The sequence below is a fragment of the Agelaius phoeniceus genome, chromosome 3 (assembly GCF_051311805.1).
Source record: "Agelaius phoeniceus isolate bAgePho1 chromosome 3, bAgePho1.hap1, whole genome shotgun sequence".
NCBI classification, from domain to species: domain Eukaryota; kingdom Metazoa; phylum Chordata; class Aves; order Passeriformes; family Icteridae; genus Agelaius; species Agelaius phoeniceus.
Window position 1 is genome coordinate 44,917,389 of NC_135267.1, and position 13,724 is coordinate 44,931,112.

The following is a 13,724-nucleotide window of genomic DNA, read 5'->3' on the forward strand; positions in this document are numbered from 1 at the left end:
TCCTACCAGCATTTTTTAGTCTGAAGTCTTTCAAAGCCCTTGAATTCCCTGTCAGCAAAAGGTACAAAAATGCAAAGCACTGCTAGCATGTTCTTTATTCCAGAGAAACAGGGAAGTCTGCATGAAGGAGAGAGGATTGCTGAGAGGAGAGGAGGTAGAGGAGGCATAAAGAGCAGCCTCTTCAGGCCTGCTGACCTGTACAGAATAGAACAGACAATTTCAGTTGGGAGGGACCCCATGATCACCCAGTCCAGCTTTCTGACCACTTCAGGGCTGGCCAAAAGTTAGAGCAGGTTATTAAGGGCATTGTCCAAATACCTCTTAAACACTGGAAGGCTTGGGGCATCAGCTCTCGAGGAAGTCTGTTCCAATCTTGGAACACCCTCTCTGCAAAGGACATCAAAGACCTTCCCTTCATCCCCTGGGCAGATGATCTTTTCATCAAAGATATCAAATTAGTTCAACTGGACTTTTTCTTTGTTGTCCATGCCTGATGATAGAATCTTTCTTTAAATGCCTTTCAGTAGTACCCAGTGTGTTTTTCACCATAATTTTTCTGGGAACGTTACTTAGATTAGCAGACCTGCAGTTTCCTGGGTCTGCCCTCACATCATTCTTGCAAACTGGAATAACCCTGGCTAATTTTCATCAGCACAGACCTTTGGTAGATGATCAGGATGCCATAACATCCATACCCAAAAATGATTCCTGATTTTCTCTACTCTTGAAGCTTTACATGTCAAGCTTACAAATAGAGTGCTTCAGGAAAAGAGGGGCCCACAGGAGCCACAGGATCAATGTTCTGACTGCCCTGACCAAGCTGCACATTCTTCCGCACTGCATTTCAGCCAGTGCTCCCCACCTGCAAGCAGCTGTGGTCCTTATCATCCTGTTTCATGGTAGACTGTGATCCCCTCCTGAGGAAGGGCAACCTGGAACCAGAGGAGGAGACACAGTAAATGTTGTGATCATCAGCACTTTGGAGAAAGTAGAGGCTGTTTAGTACTTCTGGAAGGAGAAAAAAACCTCTCCACCTTTTTCTTTGTTATAAAATATTTAATCAAATATTTTAGTGTTTTGTTGTGTTGGGTTTTTTTGTGTGTGTTTTGGTTTGTTGTTTTTTTTTTTTAGATGGAGCTATGTTGAAAGTGGTTTACTTTTTTGATCTACGTGGCTAAAAAAACCCTAGCTGTTTCCAGCAGTCCTTGCCTCACCCTCCTTTTTATCTTTAATTCCCTGAGGTGGGCAAAAAGTGCCCACCTCAAATACAAAATACAATCTCTGTACATTGTATTCTCAGCTCCTCATACCTGCTGATCCAGCTCATCGCTGTGCATTTTATTGTAAAGAATATAACTAATATTTGCCAATCCTGATCTTGTATCTTTTCTGTGGGGAAGACTGTGTCTGCAGTGTGGTGCCTGGGTTTGGAGATCAATTTCTTGTGGTGTCTATTCTGATATATGCTTCGGATAGCAGTTTGTACCTTGGAATAAGTATAAATGATCCTGAGTTCCTGCATTGTCCCTGACAAATCTCAGCTGTGCAGAAAAGCTTTACCTGTCTGTTCAATGTTATCACTCCCCTTGAGAAGTGGAGTTGTCCACTCTGGGCTCCAGTTCTGAGCAAGAAAATTCTGTTGCTCAGGAGAACTGAACAATTGGATATTGAGAGGTGAAGGAAGAGTTTCAGCAGGGGCAGCTCTCCATGGCAGCAAAAGGTTAATGCATTTTTAGTTCCTTCCAGGAAATTCACAGAAGTCAGAGCACTGGCCTGGCCTTTGCAGATGTCCCTGGCTGAGCTCACCTGGGGGAGCAGAGCTGAGCTTCCCTTTGCTGATCTGCAGATACAACAATGTCAATTTGCCTGCCCAGTGAACTGTCAAGGACTCCTCTGTTTGGAGGGCATTTCTGCAGAACAACTCATATCCTTCCTGTTGCTCAACAAAGCTGTGAGAGGGTGCTTAAATGGAGGCACTGGGAGGAAATCTTTGAAAGCTATTTGTCATTAAAATAAATTTTTCCTAGCTTTCAAATTAAGCAAACAAACAAAAAAAGACCAGAACAAATTGAGATGGCTGGTCAAAAAAAGGGATAGATTGCAATTCTCCTTCTTTCTGGTTACCTGTTAATTCCCTGCAGAACTAATGCAGAGGTTATGCAGAATCCACCACAATAAAGAATTGATTTTCTCCATTTCTGCATTTGACGCTACTATAATATTAGTCACTAACCAAAACCAAGACGCTTTCTCAGCTGGATGATTTCTTGCTGATTTTAACTTTTTCATGCCTCTTTAAATGAAATTAATTTCTCCTTGCACAGGACTGATATGGTAAAGTTTTATGAAGAGAAACACAGCTAATGTTAATAATTTCATCCTCAGGCAGGGATGTGGGTAGCAGAAGAGAAGGATACAGAGCCAAACTGTGAGATGCAGGGGGCTACAAAAAAATGGAGAAAAGTAGCCACAAGCAGTGGTGTCTGCCTGGACCAAACCCCTGTTTAATTCCCAGTCATGGGCAGTGCTGCCTGAGAGTCTTGGTGATCACAGATGGCTGCTGGACCCAGCTAGAGGAGGACAAGTGCTCACTCCAGAGCACAGAGCATCCTTTGTGATGCAGCACAGAGGGGATGGGGCTGAGCAGTGCCAGGAACCAGCACCAGAGAGAACTGATTGAACAGCAGGTGTGTGGGACCCAGGGGATCTGGGTCAGCCTCCTTCCTCTGGGCTACAGGGGTACAGCCAGGAACTCATGGCAGAGACAAAACCCACGAGGCTAGAGGTAATTATGCTTTTATTTAAGAAGTCCATCTCTGCTGAGAAGCACAATGCACCATTCAGACAACACTGTGGGGTTGTAAAGAGGTGTTTTACTTGTAAGGGGTATAGAAAGTCACTGTGAGCTTTAAACATGAGAGATCTCTGTTACCCACTGGTGTGTGTTTGCAGCCACAGCTCTCACCCTGCTCCTTAAGCAAAGATTATTCCTTTCCCTGCTTACCTGTTTAACAAGGCTTGGGAAACAAAAATCTTCCCCATTGCACCGTGCCAATGCTGACTAACTTCCCAATCACTGCAGCTCCTTAACAAAAATATCATGATCCAGCAATGAAGGAAAATAAGTGTATAGACAAAATTTAATTAGAACTTGCAAAGCTGCTGTTTGATGTTTGGGAACATCCTTGACTGTGTTTTCCTGTTGTTTACTTATAGAATTTATGTGTTTGAAGAATGGGTCTGAAAGGGTAAAAGGGACAGTGTTTTGCTTTGACCCCTCAGACATGGAGCCACCCCAGGGACAGCCCAGAGAGACCCAGCCTGGGCAGTGTGCTCAGCCCAGAGCCAACCCTGAGCCTGGGTCAGACACACTGCTGGATCCCAATATTTAACTCTGGGAAACGAGGCTGGAGTGTGGGAAAAAGAGGAGACTGCAATGCAGAATGCTAACTCACACCCAGGTGGTTTCCAAATTATGCAGTTTGTCCTGGTAATTTTCAGATCCATGATTTCCTTTGTGCCAGCACCACCCTTCCCTTTTTCCTGCCTTGTCCTCAGTGGCTAATTTTCTCCATTCTAGTTCAAGAGGAACAATAAAACTCCTTTTCCAGCTTCTTTGATGCATTTCTGCATCCATCATTCTCAAATTTAAATTTTCTGCCTGCTGTGAAGGATGCAGCACAGCTCAAGGCTTGACATCATCCTAGCTAATTTGGTTTCTGAGTTTAGGTTAATAATTTTTTTGCTAATGATAATGTAGTTTTTTCATACCTTCCTCCTCTGTCATCTCCTTTCTCTTCTCTCTGCCTCCCTCCTAAAATCCCTGTCTTCCTGGGATGAAGGTTATTTTAGTCTGAATGCCTGTTGAAATTCATTTCTTTCGCCTACCACTCCAACTCTGATCTCCGTACTTTTGCAGTGTTATGTGTTTTTTCTTCTTCTGTTGATTTCTAAAACTGGGAAGACTTTTCATTTGCAAATGGCTTCAGTTCTCTCAGTCTTTATTCAGAGCACCAGCTCACTTTCTATAATTTACCATAGATTTCTGATAGACATGAGGCTACAAAGCACTTCCAGTGACTCACCAGATGAAACCCCTGAATTTTCAAGTCTGTGAGGAAAACATGGTGATTGCATCCTAATTCTCAAAATGCCATATAGAGTGCAATGCACAAGTTGGAGAAAAATGCTCTTGGAAAATGAGTGAGAAGCTATTTGAATGGAAATAGCACAGCAGATATTTAAGACCACCTGGGAAATCAGTGACCACTTAGCTTGACTTCAGTAGGCTAGAATACAGCAGAAGGGGAGTGAAAAAGTAAGTATTTGGGGGAAATGAACCTGCTGAGCAATAAGCACCATGAGTTTGAGACATTAATCACATCTGACAAAAACTGTGGCATCTTCGGTTATTACAGGGTGTGTGGGTGAAACTCATGGTGGATGCAATCCATCTTTTCTTGAGTATTGTATTTGATGCATTGCAATCTAAACCTCAGGACACTGCAGAAAGATGATGATGTGATTAACACTGGCTGACAGATCACATTTGCCAGTGCACAAACTTGTTAATGGAAGTAAGGGTGGAGGTGCTAATATTTGAGCAATAGCATTTAATAAAATTGTAAGAGATAGTGGACTTTGGACCTCAACAAGAAATGATTTTAGACAAGGTCCCAAAGGTATGCATTGGGCCAGGATTTTTCAGGTTATTAATTCTTGGAATTACATTTTGATGAACATGGTGCTGTGATGGGAAGTGGTGCACATGGCAGCCAGAAGGAAAACTAAAATAGCTGTTAAGTGCTCTGGTGACAGTAGGAGCTGATAGGAAATATTTTAAAATAGAAAGAAGCCATGTGATATACATGAGTGCTCTGGAAAGATGACTACTGTGTTTCTTTCCAAGGAATCTTTGGAAAGTGTTGAAACACAGCAGTTATTTGAAAGAGTGACCTATTAACAAAAGCAAGTGCTCTGCAATCAAGAGGAGATTGCTGCAGAGCAGAAAGTGACCTACTTACAGCTTTGTTTCTGAAAGTCAGAGGTCCTTCAACTGATTAATAGTGCAGCATTAAATAATGTTCATACTGCAACACTTAATGTTTTTATATGTCTCAGGCTCTTTTAGAGCCCTTTAGTTAGCAAGTACCCCTCAGGGAGAAAAATCAGCATGAAAATAGTGAAAACTGAGTTGTTTAGAAGTCGCCAATTTAACTTAAAGTGTTTATATTATGACTTAACAATAGGGAATTTTTTACAAGGGTAATTTGGGTGGGATTCCTCTTACCCTGTGATGCTGAAATTTGATTTCCAAAATAACAATCCCCTTCTGAATGATATTCTCAGACCTTGTTACATGCAGAGGAGCAGATATAATCTGTGACATCTGCTGTGAGCTACTCAGTTCACTCTAGGTAGGTGTCTGAAATGAATCACCCACTGGAGCTGCTGAAATCACCTCATTTTCTCCAATGCCAATAGAGCTGGCCCAAGTAACTAAGCTTAGATATGCTAATTCTTTTATATCTACAGGATAGATCCACTAAGACTTCAGTGGACTAAGTCTTCAGAGTTTTTAGAACTGGAATATTTTATTTTTCATCGTTTTAAGATTCACTTTCTCACTACAGGTGCCACCATCATTGTGCTGATAAAATGTATAAGCTGTGGTCATAGTCAGTACACTGAAAAACAGTCAAATCAAATAGAACATGCCAAGAATGTACTTCTCAAAAGTTTTCCCCAGTAGCTGTTCTGATTTAAAAACTTAATATGATTCTCATCAGTTATTTCTCCTGGCTCTCAATTAAAACAGATATAAATCTAATAACTTCTGATCTTCATCAGGAAGATGAAAAGCAGACTTCAGATCTGTGGGATGAAATCTCTACTTTTAGTGCCTCAACATTCTTTAAACATGTAGTAACAGGACAGCATTTTCTTTCAGACATCAGAAACATCAGTTTGCTATGTTAATATCTAATCCTTACCATCCCTTGACACATTTGAAAGTCTTCATGCTTCTTATGATGAAATAAAGCATGGAGAGCAACTTTTTACACAGGCATACAGTGCTAGGGCAAGGAGGAAGGATTTTATACTAAAGAGGAGAGATTCAGATTATGTTATAGAAAAAATTCTTTGCTGTGTGGATGGTGAGGAACTGGAACAGGTTCTTCAGAGAAGCTGTGGGTTCCGGATGCCTGGAAGTGTTCAAGGCCAGGTTTGGATGGGGCTTGGAGCAACCTGGTCTGGTGTAAGGTGTCCCTGCCCATGGCAGGGGGTTGGACCAAGATGATCTGTAAGATCCCTTCCAACCCAAACCACTCTATGATAATGTGGTTTGATGCTGCATACTTTGCAGAAGCTTACTTTGCAGAGTAATAAAAATTTCAAGTCAAAATCTACCACATGTGTAGTTTTGGAGTAAGTATTTGACTATTGTTCTCCTGCAGCTCCAGCCCTGAAGGAGGCCTGCTGAACACAAGCACCCAGGTTTGCACACTGAGATTTAGGTCTCTGTAAGGTACCTGTCTGCTGGGGATCTGGTCTCCCACAACAGTCACTAGAAAGGAGATACTGGAGGAGACAAATGTTTTAACACCTCCCATAGTGTTTAATTGATTTCAGTTACAGCTGGATCAGGGAGCTGCTAATGGCCTGTGAAACCATCAAGAAGAGAAGTTGAATTTGAAAAAAAATGTCCAAGGGCTGCTTGATGCCCTAGTTAAACAAGTGGACTTTAGGGGTGAGCTTTGGCATCATTTGTATCATTAGTAAGGAGCAGCTCCTTCCCGTGTATCTGCAGACTGCTGCTCGCTGAGGGTCACTGAGCATTTTCAGCCTTTTGATGTACCTTAAAACACCTGAGACATCCACAAGAGAGTGGTGGGTAGAAGTGGCTCCTCATAAGACTGGGATCTAATGATTTAATCTAATCTAATGAGGAGCAGCTGAGGGAAATGGAGTTTAGCCTGGGGAAAAGGAGGCTCAGGGGGACTTTGGTGCTCTGTACAACTCCCTGACAGGAGGGTCCAGCCAGGCGAGGGTCAGGCTCTGCTCCCAGGTAATGGATTTCAGTTTCACATGGGGAGGTTTAGATTGGATATTAGGAAAATTTTCTTCACCAGAATGATTGTCAGGCATTGGAACAGGCTGCCTAGGGAGTCACCATTCCTAGAGGTATTTAACAGATGTGCAGATGTGGCATTCAGGGTCATCACCCTTTACTGCTGGGTGTGGCAGTGCTGGGTTAATGGTTGGACTCGATGCTCTTAGAGGTCTTTTCCAGCCTAAATAATTCTGATTCCATGTGACACAGGACATATGTGAGATCTGTGCCACTGTGCAGAGGACTCTGGAGGGCAGGTGAGACACTCTAGCACATCTCAAATGACTTGCTAAGTTATGCATGAGCAGCTGATTCAACCTCCAACAGGGATCCTCCACAAATCAGCTATTCCTGTGTCACTATTTTAATTTTCTTTACCCCAAAGTAGAAGAATGTGGGCTTGAATCTGTGCTCTTGTCTTTAAATTCCTAAACCTACAGAGCCCATTTCTTGAGATACTTTTATTCAATTTCCTCCTGAATCATGCCAGTTTGTCACAGTGGCATTTTTGTGGGGAAGAAGAACAGTGTGAAGCACAGGGCAGTTTTAGGGATATAAACTGGATATCAAATACTGTTGTTCATTGAAATTGCACTACTTCTTGGTGCATAACAAGGAAAACACTTAAAAATCACCACCCAGAATCCAGAATGTCAGGGTCTGTGTGTGCCTATTTGCACAAAAGAGTGGAAGACATGAATACCTTCACTTATTGGACCGTTGCAAGGTCCTTGCATGTTCTTGGTTGAGAATTCATAGGAAAACATCCAAAAAAAAGGTTTAGATGTGATAGATTTATGTGAAATTGAAGAGTGTGTGAGAGAAAACTCAAGAAAACCAAGAAAAAGATCAATGCATTAAATTAATTTTCCTATAGTGTACAATTAAGACTAAAAATGCAATAAATTAAGAAAAAAGGTTATCCATGACATGGATAATATTTCTTACATTGCTCTGGACACCTAGGAGGTGATGTCAAACCTCTTGCTGCAGCATTGGAACTAAATAATAAACACCAGATGAGAAGCAGTTCATTTCCTTCTGGTGCTGGGCACTCAGGTCCTTCTCAGCCCTTGTTAATGCCCTTAGCAGGGGTGGCTTTGGGATTAGATGTGCCTTATCTCAGTGCAGAATAACAGTTTCTGCCTTCCCAGGTCAGGTGGGAACCAAGCGCGTTTTATATCCCTCTCCAATGTTGTTTAGGTATGGGGAACAATTCCTGCCTGGGGAGGATGCTTAGACTGCAGATTAGGTGTGTAAGGGAAATGGTAAATGCTCTGTCAAACACAGTGCATGAGGACTGAATAAAACACCATGGGAAGTGAGGAGCACTGCATTGATGAGGAGGGGATTATTTGACCAAGAGAGAACTTCATTACTCTTGTAACTTTTGCACATTCCCCTCACCTTGTCTTGTTCCTTAGCAAGAAAAGAAAGAACATTTCTCCTGTTTTACATGCACCCTCCACAGTGCTAGCCAAAACAGACCAGGCTGATTAAAATCTTCTAAGGTGACTTCCTGAGATATAGCTTCATATTTTTTCCTTGTCTTGGTATTATATTTATTGTAGTTTTACCATTTCCTTTGAATATTAGCATTTACTTAATCTTTCCCTGACTTGTACAGTCACAACCATGAAAATTGATTAATCAGTGATAACACATGGGGCAATGGTTTTAAACTGAAAGAAGGGAGGTTTAGACTAGACATGGGGAAGAATTTTTAACGATGATGGTGGTGAGACACAGGAAGAGGCTGCCCCACTCCTGCAAACATTAAAAGTCATGCTGGATGAGACTTTAGGCAACTTGATGTAGAGATTAGATTATCTTTACAGCCCCTTTCCAACCCAAAGCTTTAATTAAATGAAAGCCCTCATTAACTAATCAGAGTGCTGTGCTGTTTTGTGGCACCAGATCAGTCACTGTGCTTTCCTTTCTGCTCACCCTGCTGTGGGTGTTGGAGGTGGCAGAGGCAGTGATGATGCATCGGTGAACATGCAGCAAACACAACAGAAAATGCTAAAGTTCTTATTTATTGGTCAAAAATATAGTAGTATGTTCTATAAAAAAGGGAAAGCTTGCATATATTGGAGAAGAAGGAACATCATCTTCCATTACTGGGAAGTGACTTAAGCAGCAATTTCACAGCAAATTATGGAAGTTAAAAGTAATTTTGTTATTTGGTCTATGTTTAAATACACTTTTTGTGAAGTGCTTGGTGTTTGCTGATCTCTGGCACTACTGAAATGGCTTTTATGGTATGTTACTTCTGTGAAATTAGGAGAAAGTTTTACTGTGCTGGTTTCTTAACTGGGTAGTTCTCCACAGCATCAGGAAAGAACATCTCAAGGCTGATAAAGAGAGGAAATGTAGCCAGCTGTTTGAAGGACTCAACTGTTATCAAAAACTTACTTTTAACAATGTTTAAATTTATAAGATGCTTTGCAGCAGGGAAGAATAAGGAATAAACAGTTCTTCCTGTGCTGTAGGCCCTGGGGGAAAAATATTGTGCTCTAATGACCAACAACTCACAAGCCTGAGTAGACTAAAGTTGCTAAGGGAAAAAATATATGATGTTTCTTGTTTTGATGTTCTTTGCCAGCAGGGAAAAAATGATGTAAATATTTGTGTTCTATTGACACATTTAGTCAGAAGCCCCAGGGACAAGCTTTCAGATGGCACAGCGTTACATAGGATAAAATCAGGCAACTATTTTCTATGGAACTTAAACTTACCTACAGATAATGAGAGATCCAGCCTTGTTTGGACTGTATCCCAAAAATCTGGTTAGTGCAGGTGCATGTGGTGTAGTTTATAGACAACTTAGGAAGCCCAGATGCAATGAGAAATGGGAATCCTATTGATATTTCTAGCTTGAAGGGTATTTCTGCAAGTGCTGCTTAGTGCTATCTTCAGATATTGTCCATGCCTGGTATTTTTATGGGAGACTTTTTGGTTCTAAATCACTTAAATCCAGTGGACATATCCTAAAAGTCCTAGGGTTTGAAGTCAGTTCTGCTCTAGAAATCCTCTCTGTCCTTGGGCATTCAGTGAGGTTTTGATTCATAAGTTTTGTCCATAAAATGAGAACTTCAACAAGCCTGTTATCTATTTATTCTGTAACCTCTTTGAGGCAAGCATTGTCTCTTGCTGTATGAATATACAATTCTTTGCATAATGGAGTTTAATCTGAGTTTCTTTAAAGTACCTCTGTTGAATAATAATGATTAATCAAATTGAGTAAATAGTATTTAGAAAAAGATAAAATGAGTGCAATGGTTTACTTTCTTTCTTTGTAGGAAATGAAATGCAGAATTAATTAGAACTGAATAGCACCACCTATTTAAAAATGATGAAAGGAACTTTTTACATGCTGCAATATTAAACTTTCAGTCTTCTTATTGAAAACTCTTACTTGGGTTTGCATTTCAGCTGAATGAAGGGAATTATTCTCAATGCAAGTTATTTCTGGGTATTTTTTCCTGAATGCTATCCAATGTTCATCCTGTAAATGAATGCTCACACAGAGACATACACAGGATTACTCATGAATATGTGCAACACATCTATCTCCACAAAATATGTCTTCTCACAGAGTGTGGAAACCCAGGGCAGCGGGAATATTTCTCTGTCTGCTCTGGGGTGCCCTGACCCCCAGGGGAGCACTGACTGTTACCCTCATTCATTAAGAAAGTTTCCTAGACTTCAAGACAGACTAGAATCCACAAAAGTGTGAAATAGATTATAGAGAGTAGTGTAGGTGTATCATTTGGTGAGAAATTTAGGGTTTGGGATTTTTAGTATGTTGCGGATGGAAGCAAGATGGAGGGCACAGGGTGTAGTCCTGAGTTTCTTCTTCCTTCTTCTTCATGGGTTTGGGTGGCATTTTGTAATTGGGCAGAAAAGTCTGCATTGCAGGCTCTTTGGGATCAGTTATTGGGTTAGAAGGGAAAATAATCTAGGTGTCAGCTCTTAATTGGATAGTTTAGTCTTAAAAGACCTTGTAACAAGAGATTGTTGGCCATCTTGTGTCTTCCAATGAAAAGCTGCCCAACTCACAGTAGTGAGACTGTTCTACTGACAAGAAATAATAAACACTTGAGTCCAAACATGAATTACTGTCTCAAGTGCCTTCAATCCAGACCCAGAGAAACCAACAGCTGGGACCCCCACAACAGAGAGAAGGCTGGATGGTGAATTAACGAGACAAGGCACGGATAATTTGGTAGGAATAAGACAAGATGTCTTATTCCTACCAAAGATCCATGGATGTGTTTATGTGTCCATACAGTCTCTGTGGGTAGAATTCACCTCTGGTTCCGTCACCCCCACTCCACCCCACAGCCTGAGTTTCCTTGGACAACTCCCCTGTTTCAGGGTGCTGTCCTTCTCACTGCACTGGCACAGCAAGTCCAATAATTAAAGTAGATGAGATGTAATTTTTTAAGGCTGGCATCAGGAAATTGTTCTGTAATTATGTAGCACAGACACAAGAATCAAGCTAACATTTAATCATTCAGGTACTTCTGTGATAGCAGAAAACCTGACACCTCCGGACCGAGCTCACTGGGTGCCCTTGCTGTTACAGCACCATCCCATTGCCTGTCTTATGCTGCTTTAATGGGGATGTGTGCCCATGTAAGCTGTGATCTCACAGCTTTCTGGGGCCTGGTCACATCCTTCCTGCTGTGGATGGCAACCTCCTCAGCAGCTGTGAAATGATCCCTCCCCGCTGGCTTTTCAACAACAAGCATTGCTCTGGATTTTTGCATAAGGTTGGAAGTAGAAATAGCAATTTTCTGAAACACAAAATCCTATGTATAGTGAGAACAGGGGTTCACTCCATTTCTATTCTGTCCCCCTTATATTTGAATTTTCCCCTTTATGTTCCTTGGCACAGGTAGTATAAAAGACAAGCACAGGAGTAACTTCAGCAGTTCATCTGCAGGCTCACTGATGTTATGGTTGAGCACAGCCTGCAAAAGCAGCAGAAGGTGTTCTGAACCATCCAAACACACCTGCTGTCCTGGCTGCTATAAACAGCCCTGAAGAGCCAAACACTATTACACTTCCTGAGTAGAAAGAATGCTCCTGCCTTGGCCTCCTGCAGCCCAGGCACATCTGTTCTCTTCCAAACACTGAAAGCAAGAGGAAAGTCAAGGAGATACAGGAGGCACTTGAGTGTAGAGGATGGGATGCTAACATGTCAGTGAGATGTCACCTTCATCTTCCTCGTCATGCTTAGGTTATAAATTTTCTTGATGAAGGGAGTGCTTCTAATGGTGTGTTTATACAGTGTTTTGGAGAATGGGGTCTTGTGCAAGACTGAATGTAGCTCATCATGAAAATTTGGGATGAGAGCTATTGTAAATCTTTATGGGAAGTGGAATTTTGGTACTGGATAAAATACATGAATCTTAATGGAGGCTGGAGAAAAGGACTTTGTAGGAAGAGAGGGGAAAAGATCAGGAGCTTTATCAGAAGGAGTTATTAAAAGGCAAAGGGAGGCTTCTCTCATCCAGATGGGGAGAAACAGAGGCAACCTTGAATTAGGGGTTGATTCTGAAAAATGCTGAGATCTGTCCAGCTCTCATTGCTTTCATGTCAGATTTTCAGTAAGCCGAGAACTGGACAGGATAGGGTTATAAAGTAGATTATTGCAAGGTAGATAATTAACCTCATCTAAGTCTTGCACCTCATATATCTGTGTTTCATGGAACTGGAAAGCCCATGAATGAGGAGTTGATTCTCAGATAACACAGATCAACTGAACTGTTACCTTACAGTAGCTACACTAGTGATAAGGTCTGACCCATATAGATTTTGTTTAGAAATGAAATATGCCTATTCAGAAATATTTAGAAAAAACATAACTAGTTGATGCTAGTTGAAAATTTCTAAAGTTCTCTTATTATCTCAGCTGTAAATATAATGAAGACCACAGTATCTTTAAACAACAGGTGAGACATACCTGAGAAAAGTGTCTTGTCTTTCAGAGGAGACATTTCTCATACAAACTGGAAAACTACAGGCATTGAAAAGACTCATGAAAAACAGAGTCCTGGTCTTGGACTGTGAATTGGGCATAGTACAGGTCTGGTGAGTGGACAGAGGTAGACAGATGGGGATGTGCATCAAGTTTCCATTCAGCAGAAAAGAATCCTGGATTACTAAAGGAGAGTTACAGCAGCTTCGGAGAGTGCCATGAGCAGTTGTTCATTTGCAAACACAGATGAAGACATCCCCAAGAGCAGCAACTTGTTACACTGGAAGGAATGAGGTACATGAAGAAAGAAATGGCTCTGGAAGACAGCCTACCTGGGAGGGCTGGAAATTCCCACTTTAGCTAAATGTGACCAGCTGCAGGCAGTAAATATTTCTTGACACTTTACCTGCAACGGTCTTAACCCCTCCCCTCCCCTCCTTTTTTTGTGTTTTCCTGGCTGTACCATTAGGACACTGATTCAAGCAGAGAATACCTGTGGTGCACCCATCTCATGATGGAAGCAGTGGCACTGCCTCACACCAGAGCTGGATGTGATTATCCATAGTCCTTTACTTTGGGTGTTCTTTACATCTGTGCAGAAAGCAGGACAAATGGAAAACA

General features: G+C 41.5%; 1 long non-coding RNA gene across 1 annotated transcript in view; it reads left to right on the forward strand.

The window, feature by feature from the left end:
* The first annotated feature begins 2,665 nt into the window (after positions 1–2,665).
* LOC143693705 (uncharacterized) overlaps positions 2,666–13,724 on the forward strand; it is a 32,548-nt gene continuing 21,489 nt past the window's right edge. Inside the window, exon 1 of the long non-coding RNA XR_013181642.1 lies at positions 2,666–2,785. This is a non-coding gene — a long non-coding RNA (uncharacterized LOC143693705). The remainder of the gene's footprint in view (positions 2,786–13,724) is intronic.